The sequence below is a fragment of the Otolemur garnettii genome, unplaced genomic scaffold (assembly GCF_000181295.1).
Source record: "Otolemur garnettii isolate 467f Iridium unplaced genomic scaffold, OtoGar3 scaffold00023, whole genome shotgun sequence".
NCBI classification, from domain to species: domain Eukaryota; kingdom Metazoa; phylum Chordata; class Mammalia; order Primates; family Galagidae; genus Otolemur; species Otolemur garnettii.
In genome coordinates this window covers 16,597,196-16,604,511 of record NW_003852418.1, presented here as the reverse complement: position 1 = coordinate 16,604,511, position 7,316 = coordinate 16,597,196, and the positions used below count along the sequence as shown (strand labels likewise).

The window sequence follows — 7,316 nt, the reverse complement described above, 5'->3', positions numbered from 1 at the left end:
GTCACAACTCACAGCAACCTCCAACTTTTGGACTTAGGTGATTCTCTTGCCTCAGCCTACGGAGTAGCTGGGACCATAGGGGCCTGCCACAACGCCTGCCTTGGAATGTCATTTTTGTCATTAGGTTACAAAAAGATCCTGGGTTCAGTCTTGGGCACCTTCTCTGGCTGTCTTGCCTTGTAACCAGTGTCTATAATGAACTTCTTCTAATTGACATCATTGATACCAATGGAGCTGTCCCATGGAATAGGCCAAGCCTCCTGAAAGAATGACATTCTTATACAATGGACAATGCACATTGGTGGGACAATTCTGTATTATTTCATCCACAACATCTGAGATGGATTCCATAAAGTCTGGGTGGGCAAACTCAGGATGGAAGACTATTTCAGGACCCAGGAACCTTGTGTAACCAGTGTCTATAATGAACTTCTAGTTGATCTCATTGACACCTGTATACTGTTTGATCCATTTCCGGGGATCCACATCATTCTTAGCAAATTCTTTGATTATATCAGGAAAATGTAATATTATTTCTTCTTAATGTCTTTTGTGGTCTCTAGTGACTGATCAGGAGGGATTCCCAACCCCCTCTCCTTTAGCAGCTGTTGAATGATACATAACATCTCTACCTGAAATCTGGATGTGTTTGAAGCAGCTTTCGATTACATAACCTTTAGCCACTGGGATAAGGTGGGTAACCCATCTCCACTATCACTGACTGTTCCTGTTAGTGTATATTCACCAACTTATCTCAATGCCCAAGATGCTGCTAAGGCTAGCACTGCCCAAAGTGCAAAGTAGAGTCCTGGACATTGAATGATTCAAACATAATTTCCGCAAGATATTCTCTGCTTTCTGGTGTATTCAGTGGAGGTTCTGCCATTAAAAAGTAATTGTCCTCAGGTTCAGCTCAAAGATATTTAAAAACTACCTGCTCCATAAACCTTTTCATAAGATCCCAGTCTTCAGTGATTCCATGTCACACTGGCCACTTAGTAGCGTACGTTATCGGTAGCTTCATCTCCTATGAAAAAGCCAAGGTCATCAACTCCCCTCAACACTCTTTGTTGCTCTTGGTCAACTACTGTTGCTGACTCTCTGATGGCAACACATGAAGGAATAATCAACTGTGGCTCAGTGTTGCCTGCATCGCCAAGCTTGGTACATCTGGTGCCACAGTCTGCCATGCAGCAAGGCAGGGGAGCCCGCCATGCTCAGGATGCTTTGCACTTGGTCCTGCTGGTCACCTGGGACACCCTGCAGCTGTCTGCATGGCTTCCCACTTCCCTGTGTGCTGTGTCTCTCACCTCTGCTGGTGTATTAATGATCAACTGCTACATAGCAAATTACTCCACACTTAGCTTAAAAGGACACATATATATTACCTCCCAGTTTCTGCAGGTCAGAAATCAGTTTAGCTGGGTTCTCTGCTTGAGGTCTCACCATATGACATTTCAGATAGCAATTGGGGTTGTGGTCTCATCAGAGGCTCAAATGGGGAAAGTCTACTTCCAAGCTCCTACAGGTTGATGGTAGAATTAATGTTGTGGTGATAGGACTGAAGTCCCCATTTTTTATTTTTCTGCAGTTTTTGGCTGGGGCTGGGTTTGAACCTGCCACCTCTGGCATATGGGGCTGGCACCCTACTCCTTTGAGCCACAGGCACCGCCCCCCATTTTCTTTCTAAGTGTTGTCTGGGGGCTACTTTCAGCTCCTAGAGACTACCTGTAGTTTCTTGCCACATGGCCCTCTTTATAGGCAGTTCACAATGTGGCAGCTTCAAGGCCAGAAAGGGGTAGACTGTTTCTTGCTCCAGTTTGCTGTAATTATAAATTGATGTCTTATCACCTTTGACATTTAATGCAAACTAGTCAAGGAAGTCATAGCTCATTGATTTTTGCTGGATTTTTAGTTAGAAGGAAGTAATGGGTCCTGCTTTTATGTCCACTTTACACAAAGATGTGGACGTCAGGAGACAGGAATTATTGGGGGTCAGTGACTCATGGTCTGTCTGCCATAGCTGGGAAGACTCATATAGTTGGGGATGACTTGAACAGCTGAGGACTGGAATGATCATGACTGCTGGCAGCTGGGCTGAGTTGCCTTAAGGGCTGGGCTCAGCTCAGAAGATTGAGCTTATAGACTCCCCATCTGCCTTCAGATTTTCACATCATGGTGCTTGTGTTCCCACATAGCACATCTGCCGAGCAAAGCTTCCAAGAGAACTAGGAGGAATCTTCATAGTTTTCTCTGACCTAGCTTTGGAATTCATGCAGCATCAATTTTGCCACATTCTCTCAGTAACTAGTGAGTCAGAGGCCATCCAGATTCAAAGGGCGGGAGATCAGGCTACTCTTAGTAAGTGGTAAGGTTTCATGTGGAAGAGTTTGTGGCTTGGGAAATCTTTGGCAAATACCATCTGCCACCCTATTCCACAATATTAACTGACAACAATGATAATACTAATTTTTGGTATATTCCACAGAATAAGAAACTGAGGTTCAAAGAAATAGAGCCTTCCCTGAGACCTCTCCTCCTCATACACTTATTCCTGATCCCTTGTAGCATTTTTTTTTGTTGTTGTTTGAAACTAGAGGAAGCAAGATGTTTCTAGATCTTTGCATTTCAGGCTGAAAACAATTGGTGCATATTTAGACATAGAGGATTGGTGCTTGAAAAATCACTCAGAAAGCCAGAGTAGGGGGCACTGGACTGGCTCCCAGAAAAGACTCCCTGGACATAGCAACATCTTCTGGGTAGAGGAGTTGCCCCTCAGGGACAGCCAGAAGATGGGTGGTGTGAACAAACAGTGGAACACATTTTCACAAAATAAGTCACAGGACACTGGAATGTGGGAAGCTGCAGCCTCAGTCTCAGTGTCCTGGATACCTGATTGCTGCTCCAGAAAACCTCCACATCTCCATAAGCTTGTTTACCAGAAGCAAACAGCCCAAACTGCAGAAGGATGCCCCCCTCATCTCTGCGTTCAGAATACCGTGCAGGTGCATCTCATTGGCAAACCCTGATTCATACCCAGACACCTGGCTGCAAAAGCGTCTGGTGAGTTTGGGCCTTTCTTTCAGCATGGTACACTGGAAAGAGATGGGAATCTAGGTGACTCAGTGAATTGCAACTCTCAGGACCTGAACCTACTCTCATTGGCAAGAACTGTGTCACACGGCCTCTCTCAGCTGTCAGGAAGTCTGAAATCTGAGGATCTGGAGGAAGGAAATGGACAGGGTTTAGATCTGAGCAGCCATGTCCTGAACAAAATAGGCTTCCACAACTCACAAGTGTGTGGTGATGAGTGTTGAATAAGACTGGGGGCCCGTATGTGCAGGTGGGGTGTGCACAAGTGAGTGTGTCCTTGCATGGAAGGGGGTGAGACCTGCTGAGGAAGAAGGAAGCTTTTTCCTTTGCTGGGAAGGAACCACTTGTTCCCAGTTTCCAAGGGAACATATTACTAGTCTGCTCTGGGGTCGAGGGCCTGTGATTACTCACTGTGGCTTGTTTGTACAGGAATGTGGGAAGACAGATTCTGGAGAACAAGCAGAGGAACTGTTGTGAAAGAAAAAGTGAACACTGTTTGGGACAAAGTGCTCTGTCTGTCCTCCCAATGCGTGTTCTTGACCGTGCAGGAGTCTTCCTGAGGACAAGAGCAATTTTATTCTAATTTTCCTTCCCTCGGTTGAATTCTGCAGTGACTCTTGCAGATGTGCTTTGCCCTTCTGGAGTCCTTTCTCCTGCCCTGATTCCTTCCCTGTCAGCGTGTTCCCTCATCCGTCCTGCGGGGAAGCCTGAGACTGACCTAGGAGAAGCCCAAGTTCAACTCCACACTCTGCTCTGGCCATTCCATGCCTCCTTCTGCTTCCAGACATTTCCCAAGACAAACCCCACTACCTGTCCCACACATCCCTTCTGGCCTCCTCTCCATTCATTTCCAACCTGCATCTTTCAGGGAATCCCGTGAAAGTCAGGCCTTGTTATATCAAGGTGTGATGGTTAACATGGCCTTGGTGTAGGACAGGCTTATCTTAGAACCTGGCCCTGCTTTGAACTTTGGCTAAATGACTCAAACTAAGTTTCCACTTCCTCACTTGTGAGAGGTGGAAATAGTAATACCTAGCTCAAAGGTTGCTGAGGTAAATGCGATTAACATCTTTAAGTGTGTATAGCACCAGGTCAGGGCCTGGCACAAGGCATGGACTTAAGCCATGGAAATGTGGCTAGCACTTGTGGCACCCTATTTCATTAGAGAATGGGGGAGTATCAAATCAGTGTCCTACCTGCCCTCTGGTCCATGACACACCTTGACAAAGTTCTCCATGTCCCTGGTATGGACAAAAATGGGGCCATATTCTATACATGTATGCTAACATGACGTTTTCACTTAACAGGTCACTAATGTCTTTCCTGTCAAAACTGTAATTTTGGAACATTATGGTCTCTCATAGGTGCACCATCATTAATCCAACTTCCTAGTGATATATCTATCTTTTTATTTTTTTGCTCTTATAATGAACTTAATTGTCATATCCACCAGACTTTTTCCATGTTTGTGACATCTTGTAACAACACATCCTATTACTAACCCTCTCCTAGACATACTCTCCTCTGTGCGTCCAGTTACCGGCTGTGTGGTCATTCTGACAGTCAGTCAGCACCTTCTGATCCTTCTCCCTCTGTGGTTAAAAGGTGAGGCCTTTGGATGTGAGCAGGTCATAACTGAGTCCCAGAGCTCATATCTACTAGCTGTGTGGAGTGGGGGAAACTACGTAACCTCCTGGAACCCAGCTTTCTTTTTCTGTAACGTGGGAATAATGGCGTGTGCCTCGGTGGCTCCCTAAGGGTATTAAAAGCAACCCTCCGCGTGCAGACCTGAGCGAGGTCCGTGCTCATAAGGCTTTGCCCCCCATGCCCCTCATTCTTCTCAACACTGGTGGCCTGCGGGGCTCCCTGAGGGGATGGGGCAGAGAGCCCTGAAGACCACTTCTGAAGTTGAACTGTGGTGGCACCAGACACAGGTCTCTTGCAGAGGGGACGGGTGCATTCCTTCACATGGCAGCTATTAACTGGGGATCTACCTGTGCTTGGCCTTGTGCTAGGCGCAGAGAGGCACAGAGAAGAAACACCGTCCAGGGCCCACAAAAAGAACCCTGAGCCCCTCGTTCCCAGGACGCAGGACTCTCGCCACCTCTGTAGCTGGTGTGGAGAATACCAGCAGTGGTAACTGCCACCTCCTATCCACGGGGTCCCCTTTCTCCTCCTGGCTCACCATGGGGGAGCTCTCCCTCTGAGCTTGGGCTTTGTCCTGGCCTCTCTGCTTTTCTCCATGGCTTTGAGGAAGAGTCGTGGTTGAGCGCATGCCTCGGCCGCAGAGGCAGGTCTGGTTTTGCCTCCGACTCAGCCGGGTATTAACTGGCACCTCGGCAAGTCACTGGACTTCTCTCAGCCGCATAGTCCTCCTCTCTGCAGTGGGGACGGGAATGGTACACATCTTTTAGTGCTGCCGTGAGGCTCACCTCCCCGGTCACGCCTTGAACATGTGCAGCTTGGGGCCCAGCATGTGCCAGGCGCTCAGAAGATGTGTTATGAGGAGGAATTCTGATTCTTTCTGCCCAAGTGCCTGCCTGGTTGGGTTTTTTCTTCTTGTTTCCATAAATCAGGAGAGAAACTGTTCCAATGCTTTGAGGCTAAGGGCATTTTATAGCTTGGTATTAAGAGCTGGGGGCTTTGGCCTGAAACCGTCTAGGAGATCATCTTCCCCTGACTGAACGTGCACTAACTATGGGACTGGGTAATTCCTTCAACATCTCGGGAACTCAGTTCATTCATCTGGAAACTGGGGATGAAACAGCACAGCCCTCACGGGGTTGCTGTGAGGATTAGAGAGAGAAGGCAGGGCAGGTGCTCACTACACAGCCTGGCACTTGTGCTGCCTGCAGACGGGCACTGTGGCCCTTCTTGTTCTTCTTCATTTGCTCATTATGAAATGAGGGTGGACAGTGTGGGCTGAACTTACATACAGGCTTTGGGGTGGGAGGTGCTGGACACAGGACTTGAGCTGTTTAGCCTGAGGAGGCCGCTCCGGAAGAGATGCTACTTACAACACTATCCCTGAGGAAAGGGGACCTGGGTACTGGCGGGGGATTCGAGAATCTTCTCTCCACCGCCTTCAAGATAGGAACTGATCACTTCTCAGTACTTAGAAAGGATCTGGATGAACTGGGACTATGAGTTCTAAACTTTTTTTTTGTATGATGTCTAGAAGGGTCGCTAACGACCCTGTCTGACGTGGTTGCTAATACCAATTTAAAGGATACTGAGTCATGTCTGAGAAGCCCAGGGATTAGCAGGAAATAAAATCAATCTCCGTAAAGCAAACCTGCCCCCGTTCTGTTGGCAGTTGTGGAGTATTTAAAAGCTCAGTTGATTTTTTTTATTGTAATAAGTTAGAGTTGTAAAAATATAAAATCAGATGACAGGGACAGTAAGTTTATTTCTTGATTCAATAAACATCTTTTGAGCACCTACTCAGTCATGGGGCTGGGGATCTGGCCATGAGCAAGGAAGATGAAAAGACCAGGATCTGAGACGCTCCTGGGGGAGAGGTGCTGGGGAATAGAATTAAAAACAAAACCCCTGCCAACCCAGAGAACCTTTCCACAAAGAAGAAGAGGAAGAAAACAGTTTTATTAGTCCAGAATGGGACACATGTCACTGGCTGTCACGGACACTGGGAAGACAGAAAGAGACAGCCAGCATACAGCCACCCAGATGCAGCCCGCTGCACCCCTGTTCTTAAGACCAGCGCCAAGTAACCCTCCAGTAAGAGACAGCCCTTCTGTGACAGTTTGTCTTAAATTCACTTGGTAATTTGGGTGGGTATTTGTGTTTGCTAATCGTCTTTATTCAAAGAATAATATACTTCTCATATCTCTATGGCACGCAAGAAGTTATAACGGGGAGCTAGTCACCTACGTTGACTATAATTCTCAACTAGACTAGGAGTTAGAAGAACCATCTTCCCTGATGAGTTCCATTTCAAAGAGAAGGCTCTCAGACCCTTAAGAAAAACCTTGATTTGTAAAAACTGACAAGAGGCTTATTGAGCCTTACAAATATTTGCACCGTAAAAGGCCAGAGAAAGAAAGAATTGTAATTCCACATTTTCTAAAGGAAATGATCGAAGATAAGGAGGGGGTCTTTCCCTTTTTACACCAGGGAAAATTAGTTTTTCTTTCTTTTGTGAAGAAAGATTGCATTAAAGACATAAAGACAGGCATTGACCACTACAAGGAGTAAGCAGAGCA

General features: G+C 46.7%; 1 pseudogene; it reads right to left on the bottom strand.

The window, feature by feature from the left end:
• Positions 1 to 216: 216 nt before the first annotated feature.
• On the bottom strand, positions 217 to 4,305 carry LOC100950089 (annotated as a pseudogene).
• Positions 4,306 to 7,316: the final 3,011 nt, after the last annotated feature.